This window comes from Teleopsis dalmanni, chromosome 1, assembly GCF_002237135.1.
Source record: "Teleopsis dalmanni isolate 2A chromosome 1, ASM223713v2, whole genome shotgun sequence".
In the NCBI taxonomy this organism is placed as follows: domain Eukaryota; kingdom Metazoa; phylum Arthropoda; class Insecta; order Diptera; family Diopsidae; genus Teleopsis; species Teleopsis dalmanni.
The window spans coordinates 29081332-29097573 of NC_051846.1; the positions used below are offsets into that span (position 1 = coordinate 29081332).

The following is a 16242-nucleotide window of genomic DNA, read 5'->3' on the forward strand; positions in this document are numbered from 1 at the left end:
TAATTAATATAAAAATTAAGAATTCTTGAAAAGGGGTCAATAGAAAATATATTTGTCACAATTTTTAATTAAATATATAAGTTGTTATTTTATAACTTGGAGATTTTAAGGAACTAGTTAATAAATAATAATAATTTATTATATTAAAAATAATAAAAATTAATAAATTACAAAAAATAAGCTAAATCAATTGATTGAAGCTATTTGTGAAATGAAATAAATCAAAGTCAAAAAAACGTATATATGACAAATTGTAATAAATAATAAAAATATATATAACTAACTATTTATAATAAACGTAAACACTTATTCTTTATTTAAGTACCAGTCTCCTAAAGGAAAATTTTTTTACTCCACTACTGAAACCTTATCTGCTATAACATATCATAATTTAATTTTTTTTATATATACTCAAATGAGTATATTTTTTATGTACTTAAATTTGTTTTAATGTACTTATTCTACATATTATTAAAGCAAAAAAAAAAATAATTTTTATGGAAAAACAAATTTATATGCAAACGATGATAAAAATTTCTCAAAAATATTTAATCAACATTTCAAAAAAATTCCATAATTATGTATACATATATGTGCACATGATTTTACATGTGGCAATCATTTACATATATAAGTATATTTGTATATGGCAACATACAATCATTTTGCGGATTTCCGTTCTGAATTTTTTAATTTCACTCTACATACAATTTATCGCTTGAAACTAAATTTTTATTCTACCTAATACTTTTGACTGCAGTGCATAAAATGATTACACTCAAAAAAAAAAAAATTATTAAAAAAAACTAGACAAGAAATTTAAAAATTTGAATGTTGTTGCATTTTATAAATATCGTAATTATTTTTAAAATTATTATTATTTGTGATGAAAGACGAAGAAAATAATTTATAAATTTTTAAAAAAAAATATGTATTACTAATTGGTAGTTTTTATGAATTTAATTTTATTAACTTTATTAATTTACACATATTTAAGGTTTTATAAGAAAGTCATGGGCGTAGTAGGTTTAATTCGCTTTATTGTATCAAATATTCTCAGATATAATCCTACGTATAAAATTTGATTTGTGTATAGATTAATAATATATACATGTAATAAAACCTATATAAATATGTTTGTAGATGGATAGATATGTTGAAAAATTTACTTAATAAGAATTTAAATAATTTTTAGATACATTTTTACTAATAAAAAATGCTGCTGTGTGCCTTGTAACTCGATCATAAAATCTAAGAACTGATTAAATAACGTTTTGTTTTTATTTCTAAAGATAGTCGCTGGACAATTCCATAACCGCGCACATGAAAACTTAAGCCACCAAAAAATTGTGGCCCCCTGGCTATAACAGGTAGTCATGAAACAGGGATGTTTATAGTATTATGCTTTAGAATAATGTTTTTACAACAAGTGTTGTATATTATATTATAGCATTGTTTAATTCATTTAATTCATTACAATATTATTAAATTACAAATGAAGAAAATTAACAAATTTTAAGAAAATATAAAATAATTCACTTCAATCAACTTTTTTTAATTGCCATATTTTTTTATTTAATTATTTTTTATTTTTTGAGTTGTTTTTCTCATTTTAGGTCAACTATAAACTAATCGAAAAAATTTCCTTAATACAATCAGTTCAAAGCAATTATATTATAATATTGAGTCAATTACTCATATATAGTCGTTTTTTAGTAAGAGAAAAATTATAGTGAGAAAAATTTGTATCAAACTAATAATTGTCAATTATCTCTCTAAAAGAGTTCCCAATTCTTAACTTAAAATCCAAATTTTACCAGAAAAATTATTTAATTTGAATGATATTAAAATTTTGAGTGTGAAATAAAAAATTTTAAATAATTTTTAAAAAAAAGATTAATTGCACTCATATGTTTATTGGGATAAAAAGTAGCGGTGATACAAAGAAAAACCTTCCATAATATTAAAAATCACAAAATTAATTTTATAATTGTCTTAAGTAAAATTCGGGAAAAAAAATTTCTACGTCAATGACGTTTTCATTCTTGTCTGCAACAAACATTATATATATATAAAAGTTTTAAAATAAAATCAAAATAAAAAAAATGTTAATGTGTCACATGCGTGAAATTACGTATTTTTATTTTGTCTTTTATATTTTCTAATTTTCTTTCAAATATTTTATTTTTAAATTTTATTTTTGCGCGTAAAATTAAGCCGTAAATTTGCGCTTGTAAGACTATTTTTGCTGTTAGTATTATTTTTAGTTACAAAGACAAAGAAAATATAAAGCAAAAAATAAAATAAACGAAATTTTCGTTTTTATATAGTAATTAATTATTTTGCTGAACTATTTTATATACAATTTATTTATTTATTTTTTTTTTTTTTGAGATTCATTCGATTAACAGTATTATTTGTCATGTGCTTAATAATTACTATAAAGTAAGTTCGTTAACGCAGCCTGCCTATAATATTTATAAATAAAATAATACAAATTTAAAAAAAAGTTATAATAAAAAAAAATTGAAAAAAAATATTAATTAATTAGCAATATATAACTATAATTATTTATAAAAAATTAGAAAAGTATGAACAATTACTAGTAAAATAATAATTAATAATTTGAATATAATAATTTGAATAAATATGATTAGATTTTGCACTTTTTACTTTCCGAAATTGTTATATATAAAAATACATATTTCTTTAAAATAATTGTAAATGGTAATGCATAAATAAATATCATTTCTGTTTTATAATTATCTCATTTAGAAACAACACATTATAAAAGTGTGTTAGATTTACTCTCAATTTGAGCAAAAATAGATCTTGTATGGTGTTCACACTAGCACTTGAGATTACTTTAATTTGCAAATTGTCATTTTAAACTAAGAAGCGTTTACACTATGTTTTTGAAATTTTCATTTAGTAAATAGTAAAGGAATACAAACTGCTTTTACTTTTAATCTTTTAAATATTTGACTTGCTAAATATTAAGCCCATTGACCTTTCGTACCTGTAATGAACTTTTATGGATATTTGAATTGATTCTTATTCGTAGAGTTGAGAAGTGTTTTACTTATTATCAGAGTAGATTTTTCTGAAACTGTTTTTCAAGTTTCAATTGTGAAACAACTGATAAGATGAATATATAAACAACTTGTATTATTTTTTCACAATTTATCCTTCGAACTATATTATAAACTACACATTTATTAAAATTATTTAAATGTGTAGTTAAATATTTTTTTGATTTTAATTTCTTTTTGCAATGCCGGATACGTTCAACATTTATACATTATAAATTCTATATCCAGTTGATATCAATCTACAATCAATCTACAAAGTATACTCATGTATTTTACAATAAAATAAAGCTTGTCGTTAATTTTTATTATTGTTAAAGATATAATTTTTATTATTTTTATATTCTTTTTAATTTTTTTGCAAGAAATTCTTTATTTTTTAAATAGATATTCTTTTCTATATTGTAATAGATACGCAGTAGTGCAAAAAACTACTGGATTCGCATGATCTAACGCATGTATGTGTATTATCAAAAGACTTCCTTTCAACTTTGTAACTATAATATAACTTTACTTTCTGCGTAATTTATTTAAGTTAATAAAATTTCATTTCCATTTTTTGAAAATAATAAAAAAATCAAATGCATTTGAAATAATAAATTTTTATGGCGCATATCTTTTGCAGAAAATTTGCAATTGCAGCCGCAGTTGCTTTACAATTTTAATAGTCTTGTTTATTTAACAAATAATATAAACTTTTTGGCAAAAATATTATAAAATATATAAAATTAGCAATATTTATTTTTATTTAACTTAAGTATATAAAAATATATAAATTTTATTTTTATATGTTTATTCGTATAGGAGCTAAAACTTTGCTTTGACGTCATCAAATTTATACTACAAATTTTAAGTAAAGTGAAAAAATATTAATTTTACCTAATTTTTTCAATTCAAAAAAAAAAAAAAAATATATATATATACATATACATATAGATTAAAATGCATTTTAATGCAGTTTTGTTTGTTAACTGTTTTTATCATTAAATTTTACTTTTCTTTCGCTTATCAATATATTCAATCAATCAAAATATAGAAAAAGAAAAAAAAAATAATTACAAATAAAAAATTTTATATTTCTTATCAATCGAAAGTTTTATGCCCCTTTTTAGTGATAGTTTTTATTTGCGCAATCTACCCGTACTCGTTTCTGGCATATACGAGTGTTACGAGAGTACGAAAAATTATAGACTATAGACTTTACAAAATAAACTGGAATCGAATAATGAAAGTAAACTTAAACATTTGTTACAAAATAAAAGATATTACAATGTTTAGTTAAAGTGCTTATAATATAAATGTGTATACAAAAATAAAAAAAAAATTAAATAAAAAAATCATGTAAACAATTTTGAATTGTTTAAAAGAAATTTGATATTCAGTTCAAAAGAAAATAGGTTAAAAATTAATATTTTAGTCTAACTAGTAACTAGATTTTTGGGTAGTTCTTGGTTTTTGAAATTTGAAGAGTTATCTTTTTACAAATTTTATAAGCTACTCGTATTAAAAAAAATATACTTAACACACGTTATATATTTTATATAAATAAAAATTATAAGTCTAATGAAGATAAAAAACTATCCAATGAAGATAAAAAATAAGTTATACAAAGCTCTTAAGCCAGGATTCTAAATAGATTTTATTCCCCATCTTCCAGTCATGCTCATAACCGTACTGTATTACATATGTTTACTAAAGATTCCTTAAAGCAATCCTTAAAGCCAATATTTAATTCAGAATTCGGTCGCTAGTTTTTTTATAAACTGATGAAGAGTCTCAAGTTGGTCTATGACAATAACGACACTGATAATAAGAAATTAATTATTACCAGAGATGGAGAAAATAGTTTTGATATTAGAGATATAGAGATATATGATTATTATAGAGATTTCAATATTGCAATACTAATAAAAAATATATTATTTATATTTATAGATTATTTATTATATATATAAATATGTAAATAAGTTACTAGAGTTCAAGCATAAAAAATCAAAAAACTTATTATAAATTAATTATATTATAAACATTTATATAATAATAATAGTTATTCTTTAATTATTTAAATCATTTTATGATTTGACAAAATAATTAATTTTAATTTAAGATCATCATATTTGAATAACATTAGTCATTACTATTTTTATATAATTTTCATGCATAACTTTTATATTTCGATTTATTAATTATATTAAATAATCGATATAATCGTATTTCTTAATAAATTCCTTATATTACTTACTAATAGGAAATTTTATTGTGTAACTGTCATAATTAATAATGAGGAATTGATAATTTATTAATATATTACTTTCAATAAAGATTCTCGTAAGTATTAAAATATATAAATGTTTTCGATATTAATAAAATAAAAATTATAAACGTTTTTAAAAGGCATTATTATTTAGTTTTACTTTTTATTTTATATTTTTTTCATAAAATATTATATTTCCGTAGCAAAATAGTAATAATAATAATAACAATAGTCACTAAAATGATCATATTATTTATTAGTTTTATTTTACTAAATAATTTTATTTTTATTAATCATAATTGTAGGACATTTAATACCATTATTTTATTTAATAATAAATTAAATCATTATTTAGTACAAAGTGTTTATTTCATTATTTATTTATTATTAAACTGTATAATAAAATTTCTTTATGTTTGAATTTATAAATATAGCTAATAATATAATGTTAGCAATAAAATAAACATTATTATTTATAAGTTTAAATTATATTACTAAATAATTTAATTTTTTATTAATTATATTTGAATTTTCATTAATCATAGTTGTGAAATAAACAACTAATTATTAGTTTAAATTATTTTACTAAAAAATAGATTTTTTATTTATCATAATTGAACGACATTTGTTATTATTAACTTATTTCATTTTTTCCGTATAAAGTTTTGATTTTATTATTTATTTAATATTAATTTACAAAATAAATTTTTTTGATTATAAAAATATTTTCGTAGCTCATAAAATTAGCTTATATAAGTTTAAATAATTTTACTAAATAATTTGTTTTAATCATATCTGTATTTTCATTTATCATAGGAATAAAATAAAAATAATTATTTATTAGTTTAAATAATTTTAGTAAACAATTTTAATTTTTAGTAATCATATTTGTACGAAATGTTATAACTATTTAACATAATTTAATAATTAATTTTCACATTTTAATCATAAATGTTTTATTAGATATTTAATAAATAATAGATAATATATAAAACCACTTTCTAAAAGAAAAAATCTTTATTATTATATATATTTAAATTTTAAAAATATTAATTGAAATAAATATTTATATTCCATTAACATATAATACACAATATTATCAAATTTATTTATAAAAATATATTATTATAAATTTTCAAATAAATTAAATTTAAAAATTTTTATATAGAATTTTTCGGCTGTTCCTAAAACTTAATTTAAAAATATAATTTTTATTTTAAGTTTTTGTTGTTTTGTTGTTGTTGTTGCTGTTGTTGTTCTTAAAATTTTAAAAACATTTAGCTAGTATATTTTTTAAAATATTTTTAAAAAATTTTGTTTATGATGTTTTTGATAATTTTGCTTGTAAAACATAAATTTTTCGTTTTAGAAATGCATGTAACCTACTTTTTCATAAATTTTATGAACTAAAATATGCGTCTACTGACAGTTTTTAAATGCGTAACTTACGCAATTTTACCTTTTAGTTGCATTTCAATATTTCAATAATTTCTTATTTAAAAAATAAAAATAAATAAATAAATAAATAAAATAAATTCTTTAAAAGTAAGTTGAAAATAAAAATTATACGAAACTATGTTAAGCATTTTCTTTTTTTGTTTTTTTTTTTTTGTTCTGAAATGAATTAATATAAATTATTTATTTTTTTTTTTGAACTATACAGTTTTAGATTTATATGTACGTGTTTAAAAATACATTTTTGGACTCAAAATAAAGTAAATATAAAAAAATTCGAACCAAAAAATATTACACAAACTCAAATTGAAATTGAAATAAAAGGAAATAAAATTTGATTTACTGAATGAAGTTAAACGTTGAATTGCGTTGATCGTTTATTAACAATAAAAAGCACGAACAGCAATAATAAACTAAGAATAAATAACACACAAAAAATAAAAATAATAAAAAAAAACTTAAAAAAATAAAAATAAGAAAACAAACTTAATTTATTATTATATATAGGCAGACGACTAAAGTGACGCGTCGTATTGTGCGGAACCGTGTGTTTTTGTATCTTATGGATGCATACAATTCTCTATGTCCTTCATACACAGTCAATTGCAGACTATTTTGTTGTGTAAACTAGCATAATTGGGCTACAATTTAAATTGTTATATATGAGTTGTATTAAGAAAAATTGTTTTACTGAGCCACAATAAAATTAATATAAATAAAAATGAAGTGAAAAAATATATTAAAAAATTATACGATGGATTATTTACATTAAATTTAAATTTCTTATAATATATTTATTTAGTTTATAATATTTTTTTGTTTAATTATAATTTTTCTTAAATAAAATTTTTTTATTTATTGTTATATATATTTATTATAAAAATTGTTTTATGACACAATAATTTTAATAAAATGAAGTAATATATTAAATTGTGTAGTTTTTAAAAATTTAAATTTATAAATATTTAATTATATTATTTGTTTAATTATAATTTTTTCTTTATATAATTTATATTATTTTTTGTTTGTGCTTATATGTAGCACATTATTTTTATTTTATACATTTATTGTTTTAATGACTAAATATATTTTTTAATAATAATTTTGTTTTATTATTTTATTTTGTTCAAACTGCCCGTTAACTTTTTAAAAAAATTTAAATTTTAAAAAATTTGAACCTTCAAATAAAAATGAATAAAATCAAATAAAATAATTAATTAAAAAACATTAAAAACTATATTTAACTATTGACCAACTAGCCCGATTAAAAAACAAAGTAAGTATTATTAACATATAATATTATTATTGTCATATTAAATAATTTATTAAAAAAAGTTATTATTTTAAGAATATAATATTATTGTAGTCATATTAAATAATTTGGGAGCGATAAATATTATAATATTATACTATATATACAGAATACATTTTTTTCGAATATATTCATAATAGTGATTATAATTAATATTATTATTTAACAATATAATTATTTAATGTTTTTACTATTTTTATTTTATAATAGTGTTATTATAATTCAATATTGTTATTATTATTTAACATTATTGTTGTTATTTAATATTATTATTTTATAATATAATTATTATTATAATTAATATTATTATTTAACAATATAATTATTTAATGTTTTTACTATTTTTATTTCATAATAGTGTTATTATAATTCAATATTATTATTATTATTTAACATTATTGTTGTTATTTAATATTATTTTATAATATAATTATTATTTAATATTATTTTTTTATAATATAATTATTATTTACTATTAATATTTATCGTATATTATATTATTTACTACATAAATATTATTATTATAATAAAATATAAATAAATATTATTATAATATTATAGTAATATTAATATTATTATACTTCTTATTTGTTATTAAAATCAATAATCATTTTACGGTAATTATGTTTTATGGAAAGTATAATATATTTAGTAGTTATTCATTTTTCACAATATCTTGGTACATATACAATATAGAGGAGTTAATCTGAAGATGACAGATTGAAAAAGAAGTGTTAGAAGCAACAACACATGGAACGATATATATTGGGAAGCACCCAATCGCGTGAAGTTTGAAAGAGTCGTTACGGTCTTGTGTACCAGTAAGGAAAATGAGAACTAAAAAGAAGAAGATATATATATATGGATATAATTTGCATATATATTGCGTATGATATATATTGCATATGCATTCTAAAATGAAAGTACATATTGCTATAAACAATTATCTACAGTCTACGGTTAGTCTGAAAAAAATCTTTCAACTAAACTTGCCTGATATATTCAAAAAATAAAAAAATTGAACACTGATATATATATAAAATATATAAATTGAACAGTTTTAAGTAATAAAAATGCTGCAAAATATATACGCTGTTGGGGCTTCATGATCCGGAATTACTATACAAAGAGAGTCGAACCGAAATAGGACATGGATAGGATAAAATAAAATCATTCATAAATTGATTTCTGTTAAACTTGTCTTTAGATATATTACTGAGTACTTGTTGTATTTAATATAATTTTAGACTTGTCCCATCTTCAATAATTGCACTAACATTCTACAAGCTTAACCACACTTCCATTACAAATTACTAAGACTAATTTGTTATTTACTATTTTTGATATTTAAATTTATTTTTTTTATAAGCAATTTATGCTGAAGGGAAAATCTGTCTATTTATAAAAATGTTTTGCTCAAAAAAGAAAATTTTTTTCATTTTTACAGCAATATTTCTTGCTGCTGTTGCGGCTACGTCTGTTGCAGCTAATATCTGCATATTGCAGATCATAAAAAAAACAACCACAACAGGAACAACAGCATCAGCATCAGCAACAGCAACAGTAGCAGCAATAAGAAGACAACAACAGTTTAGGCTATTTTTGCAAATTTTGAAACAGATTGTTTTTTTTTTTGTTTTTTTTTTCGTCGACGACACCAACAACGAACGACGTTTCGACAAAAACAAAATGTATCTGCATCTATACACAGAGTATAGATGAAAATGCACACATTCAGATACATTTATGCATTTATGTTACATTTGATGTTTTTAAATATATTTTTTCTTCATTTTTTGAAAATGACGCCGACGATGTTGTGATTATTGCAACTATTGGATTGTGTGTGACGACAGTATGTACGAATATATTCCACAGTGTAAAATGCAACGATTTATTCTATATACTTTTGAGTATGTAATATTTTTTATTTTCTTGAAAACTTTTATGAGTTTTTTTTGCAAGCAAAGACGTCAATGAACGAGTAATGTAGCAAGTTTTTAGTTTATTTCTTAATTTTTTTTATTCAATTTGTTTTTTTTTTTTTTTTTTTTTGATTTTGAAAGAAATTTTATAAAAAAACAAATATTTTTCTAATTTTGAAAAATTATTGGTGAAAAGTGAAAATTCGCGTATAAGGCCCAGTGTTGAGAAACATAAAGTGATGTTCGACATACTTTCGGTTAATGTTTTAAAATTTATTACTAATAGCTGTAGTAAGATGAATGTAGTGTTGATGTCTTTTAAAACTATATATACTTTATATTTAGTAATATTCAAAAACAAAAATAAAAATAAAAAATGAACAAAATACAAAATTCTGTTAATATAACAATTGCATATTAGCAGTGTGTTTACACTATTGCAATTAACTCGACAAATTTTATAGCAGGAAGTGCTGGTTTTTTTATGAAATTCATACAAAAATATGCTCATTAAAGAAATTAGACTTAGAGAAACATTTTAATCTGACTAAGGGGCACAATAGATCTGTTAGGTCGCAGTTCACTCTCCTTATCCAAATAATAATACACAAATATGCTTTTGAGATTTAATAATTGTAAATTTAATAAAACCACAATTATCAAATCATATTTCCAAGAAATAATGTAAATAAATAAAAGTCTACTAAGAACCAGTCACAAATACTGTTTTTTAATTAATGAATAAGAAGCTTCAATAATTAAAATAAAGTTAAAGGCATTTATTAAAAATAATAAGCTTACGTATGTCATCATTACCTAGACATTTCGATTGCTGGAGCACTTAAGTTCCTAACGCATTTGCCTATAGCGACAGTCGGCTACTACGATTCTTGTAGCTTACAGTCTGTTCACACAGCAAAAGCGTGAACAGACAGGATCAAGCTTAAATCGAAACTATATGGCATTTTTGCTAACTTTAATTCGTAAGCAGTTATTTGAGAGAAGCATGGAAATAAGCAAACATTTAATTTCATAAGAACAATATGGTGTGAAAGAACAGAGTGCATAAGGATTATTGAAAGTTTTGTCTACATCTAAAAGGAACACATCGATTTCTGATATCAACTTTGGTAAATAAATTTAAAAATATTTGAAAATTAAATCGTGCCACGTTATAACTTGTTACTACATATCTTATGAATTAAGTATGTTTCTTTAAAATTGAAATTGATGTAAGGAGTTCAATTATTGAATACAATATAATAAATATATAGGCTTAATAAAATATAATAAAATAGTATAATATAATAATAATAAATTTAATAATAATACTCAATAATAATATAATAATTATCAATAATAATCAATATAATAACTTTGTTAACAGCATGGAAAATCCGGTTCCAGAAGCGATCGGTAATTATAGCATAGAAATGGCAGTAAGAAGTTCAATTATTGATTATAATAAACTTTTCTATATTATTATATACTTTACAATGTGGTTCCAGGGGCGATTGTAGCATTGAAATGAAAGGAAGGGATTCAATTATTGAATATTATGTTATGCGCTTGTTAATATCATCATGTCTAGTCTAAGTTTTATAATATTATTATAAGTTATATAATTTGGTTCTAAGATCGAATGAAAATTGTAACATGTAAATGGCAATGAGAATTGTATGTATTTATTAAATATAATAAACTTTTTAATATTATCATCGACTAAAAAATTACATTTCTAGAACGATCGAGTCTACGTGCCTCACACACTTATGGTAAGTGATCAAGTAGCAGTCACCGGTCTAAACAGAACTTTACTATTCATAGTGAGAGCAAGCAAAGAAATTTCCCTAAAGACTTTCAAATCACATGGGATTCAGTAACAACGACAACCCTGTTTCCAACAACTAAACAATCCTTTTTATGTACTAAAACAAGAATGCTACGAAATAATCTAATGATTTAAAAAAAAAAATAAACACATTTTTCTAGCCTATTTTTCATTTACTCAATAATAATTAAAATTATTATTTTTAAAATATTTTAAAATAAAATTCATGTTATATTTCAAAAACTGCTCTTCATATGCAAATAAATAAATGCATATATCAAATTTATTTATTAACCTTAAATATTAACTCATAAAATAATTTTAACCTTTTAAAATATATAAAATCCCATTTATAAAATTCATATTATTTGTTTTATTAAATCCAACCTAGTAATTTACCTCTTATGGCCTATTGCCGAAATCAACCATTTAATCCAACTGAAACCATTTGCCCATATAAATTTGTTTATAATTTCTTTAAAATTAATACTCTATTTAATATTATGTCTGTCTGTTATTTTGATTGTCGGACTATGTGTTTTTGTTATTTTTTTTTTGTCATTTTGTGCAGTGTAATAATCTCTTCACAACTATTTCACTACAAGTACATCTATCTATCTATCTATCTGTTTGTCTGTCCTCCAATCTACCGAAATAATAAAGCGACCGTATCCACACAGATATTTCACTTTTCTATACACATTTCCCCCATTTCTACATAAAAATATACATATATAAATATAGTTATATATACATATATATATAAATATATATATAGGTGTTTATATATATTTTTAGTTTGCATCGTTTACTTGAGTTTCATGTGATTTAAAAAATATTTCCCTTGCTGTCATTGTTGGTTACTGTTGCCTTTCATTTTTGTTAAACGGGAAATTTCTAATTAGTGTTTACAATTTATAATATTTTGTCAAGTGAATTTCAGTTTAGCATGAGTTAGTCGAAATATTTTGTATTTAAGCACTGCAAAATAGTTTTATTATTTTTATTATTTTGGAATTTGGCATTTAGAATTTTAATTCAAATATATATTTTTTTAAATAATTCTTTTTTTTATTAAAACTTATTAAATACAAATTTTTGCAGTTCCTTAAAATTTCTAAATCGATTCTAGGTCTTTATTCATAATATCAAACAAAAAAAAAATTATACATAATATACAAAAAATGTTAATAATAAAATATTATAAAATAGCAGTAGTTTACACTGTTAAAAATAAGTATTATTCACATTAATTAATATGTTTTATTTATAAATTTATATTACAAATAATAATTATGTATGTATATTTATGAGTAATATTTGATTCAAGTCCTTAAAGTGAAGAAATTAGACCTAGAAAGGGGAATCAGAAACTAGACTAATAAATAATACAGACAACAAGAAAATTTGGAGGTCTGGATACAGATCGAAAATCACAAGAGCATGGCTTGAAATCCCAACATAAAACAGTAAAGCGAAAGCGGTTTCGAGGGGGAATAAGTCTCTCCGAAGAGGGAGGGTTTTAGTCCGTTTACTACATATTAATGTAGACGACAATCGGTCTGACGGTACAAAAAAAAATAATAGTGAATTATAACATCATCATTTTTATTTATTTTTAATTATTTGAATTCTATTAAGTTAAATTTTCATTACCGTCATAACAATATTATATAGTAAAACACACGTTTAGAATAAATAGAAAGTAACATATATTTATTAAATATAATTAATATAATCCATACAAGGAAGACAAAATAGGTTCAGCAGGATCATTAAATTAGAAGATATATAAAGTGTACGTACTTTGAATTAATTATATATTTTATAATATATATATATAACAAGTAGAAAAGTACTATATAATAATAGCTATTATATAGCTATATATCTATTATAACAAGTATTAAAAAAATTTCTATACAATAAATTAATTCATATAAATTAAAATTAATTTATTAAGTACAAATAATATTTTTATTGTAGTAAAAAAGATATGCATATAATAATAGTTATGATATATTAATTTTACAAATATAGTTAAAACGTATTAAAAAAATTAATAGTTTTTATTTTATGAACTTTTTCTACTAATATAAAGATACTTTCATTATAAAGAAATTTTTAAACTAGACTTTATTTTAATCCTTTACATTTTAATGAAACTAGTTGTTGGAAAACATTATACTGTTGTTATTAATATACATATTTTATAATAGAAATACACATATGTAATAGTAGAAGAGCTTATTCTATCTGCCAAATAATAAACAATATTAATTATTTTCAAGTTGTAAAGAAATGATGACAAGAGAGCTATTCTCTTAATTACTGCTTTGAGTACCTTCAATAATTCCTACCTATACATATTACCCATTGAAATTTATATTTTTCAAATCATATACTATAAGATATATGTATACTATTAATATATATTTTGAAAAACACATTTTTTGGACAAAAATTTAAAACAATTAATTCTTAACTAACTTATTTATGACTGAGCGTATATGGATCTCAAGGTGACAAGTTTTAAGTCTAGTTTATTTATAATTAAATAAATTGTTGTCATATGTCACAAATAAGTCCATTGCAGCTTAAATATAGTTTTTTGACTATCAGATATAGCACTAAGATTGTAGGAAGTCTAAGGTAGAAACGATTTTGAAGTTTGGATTATTATAACATACTGCGTTTAAGTTGTTATTGTCGTATAAAAAAATGTCTTAACTATACCTTAACTATAATTTTGCAACACCTAGATTTAAGTTAGTTTTTATAATGTATATAATCCTGTTGACCTATGTCAAAAATAAGTACACTTTAACTTGATTATAATCAACCTATTTAGAACTGAAGTTGTAGAGGTTTCAATATAGAAAATGTTCTTAAGTCTAATATAGCTTGATAACAATTTTTTGATAACCAGGTTTATTAAAAGAATATATGTTGATCCAAGGTAGAAAAGGTTTATTGACATTGAGTGTCTGTTTTGATTTATATAGTTGCTATTTATAAGGTATAAACAATAGATTGGATAAACATTTTATCAAAAGAACTAAAGTAAAACAGTTGTTGATCATACATTAACTGACCTTAACAATTGGTTAGAGTTAGTTATGTATTTTGTAGTTATAATGTTATTGTATTCATTAAACTTTCTAAAAATTATTTTTATTTCATTTTTAATTTTTTGTGAAAAAAATATTATTGAATAGTATTATAGTATTTTTATATACTAACTATGAATGAATCATAAATTGTTGACATTCTACAACAGATTCTGTAAATATGCAGTTTACATCTTGATCGAATTTCTAATATTGTTAGTCAATTGCTTGTATTTACTTTTAACATCCCTGTCCTAATCATAACTAGCTTATAATGAAATCTTGTGAATGAATTAAATTATTACATTAAAATAATTGATAAATAAGTGTAATGTGTACGACACTTTCTCTAATTGGCATACTATAAAAATTAATTCATTAAAATGAAATTATAATAAAATTAAATTTAAATTAAGATAAAATTAAACTTAAATTAAAATAAAATTAAACTTAAATTAGAATTAAATAAATTTACTATTGTTTTATTGAACTTACATTGATTTTTAAAAGCAATCCAAAATTATTAGTATTTCGTATAAAATAATCCAATCCAAAGAGAATTCTTTGCGAATTCCGTTGCAAATTAAGGATGTGACGTGTTTTTTGTTTGTGAATTGCTCAGATTTATGTTTTATGTAAAAAATCAAAAAAATATTTTTGAAAACTGAATTGAACTTCAAACTCAGACCATTGATAACATTTTTGATTATAATTTTTAATTTTTCAAAAAAAGAATTTGAAGCGCAGCAAATATGACTTTAACTGCTTCCTACTTTTTGCTTATATGTATCTTTTATCTGATCTCAATATGTGTAATGCTGCCGTAGTTTTAATTTATAATATTTTAATTTTATTATTCTTAACTCGGACTTGCACAAAGTAAATGTAATTAACACTTTTTTTTTAAATAATAAAATTTCTTACATATAAAAAAAATTTTTTTCGTACCAAAATATTAAAATATACTTTTTTTCTTATTTAAAAAAAAAAATAAAAATAGAATTGGACTCAGAATTTTAAACTTTTGCAGTTGTATTGTTGTTGTTGTTGTGGGAATTTTGAGGCACATGCGTTACAGAATTAAAACTTTTATTAAGTAATTTTTGGTAATTTCTTGTATATTTTTGCCTTTGCTGTTGTTGTTATTGTAATAATTTTTTTTTGCTATTTTAATTAAAATTTTCAATCAATTTTTTGCATTTCCATAAATTTTTCTTTAATTTTTATAATTTTTGCTGCGCTTTTACTTTTGTTGATTTCACTGCT

General features: G+C 20.9%; 1 protein-coding gene across 1 annotated transcript in view; it reads right to left on the minus strand.

Moving 5' to 3' along the window:
- LOC119667957 (protein sprouty) overlaps window positions 1-15860 on the minus strand; it is a 111715-nt gene extending 95855 nt beyond the window's left edge. Inside the window, exon 1 of the mRNA XM_038077308.1 lies at window positions 15472-15860. The gene's annotated coding sequence lies outside the window, so the exon portion shown is untranslated. The remainder of the gene's footprint in view (window positions 1-15471) is intronic.
- Between the last annotated feature and the right edge of the window lie 382 nt (window positions 15861-16242).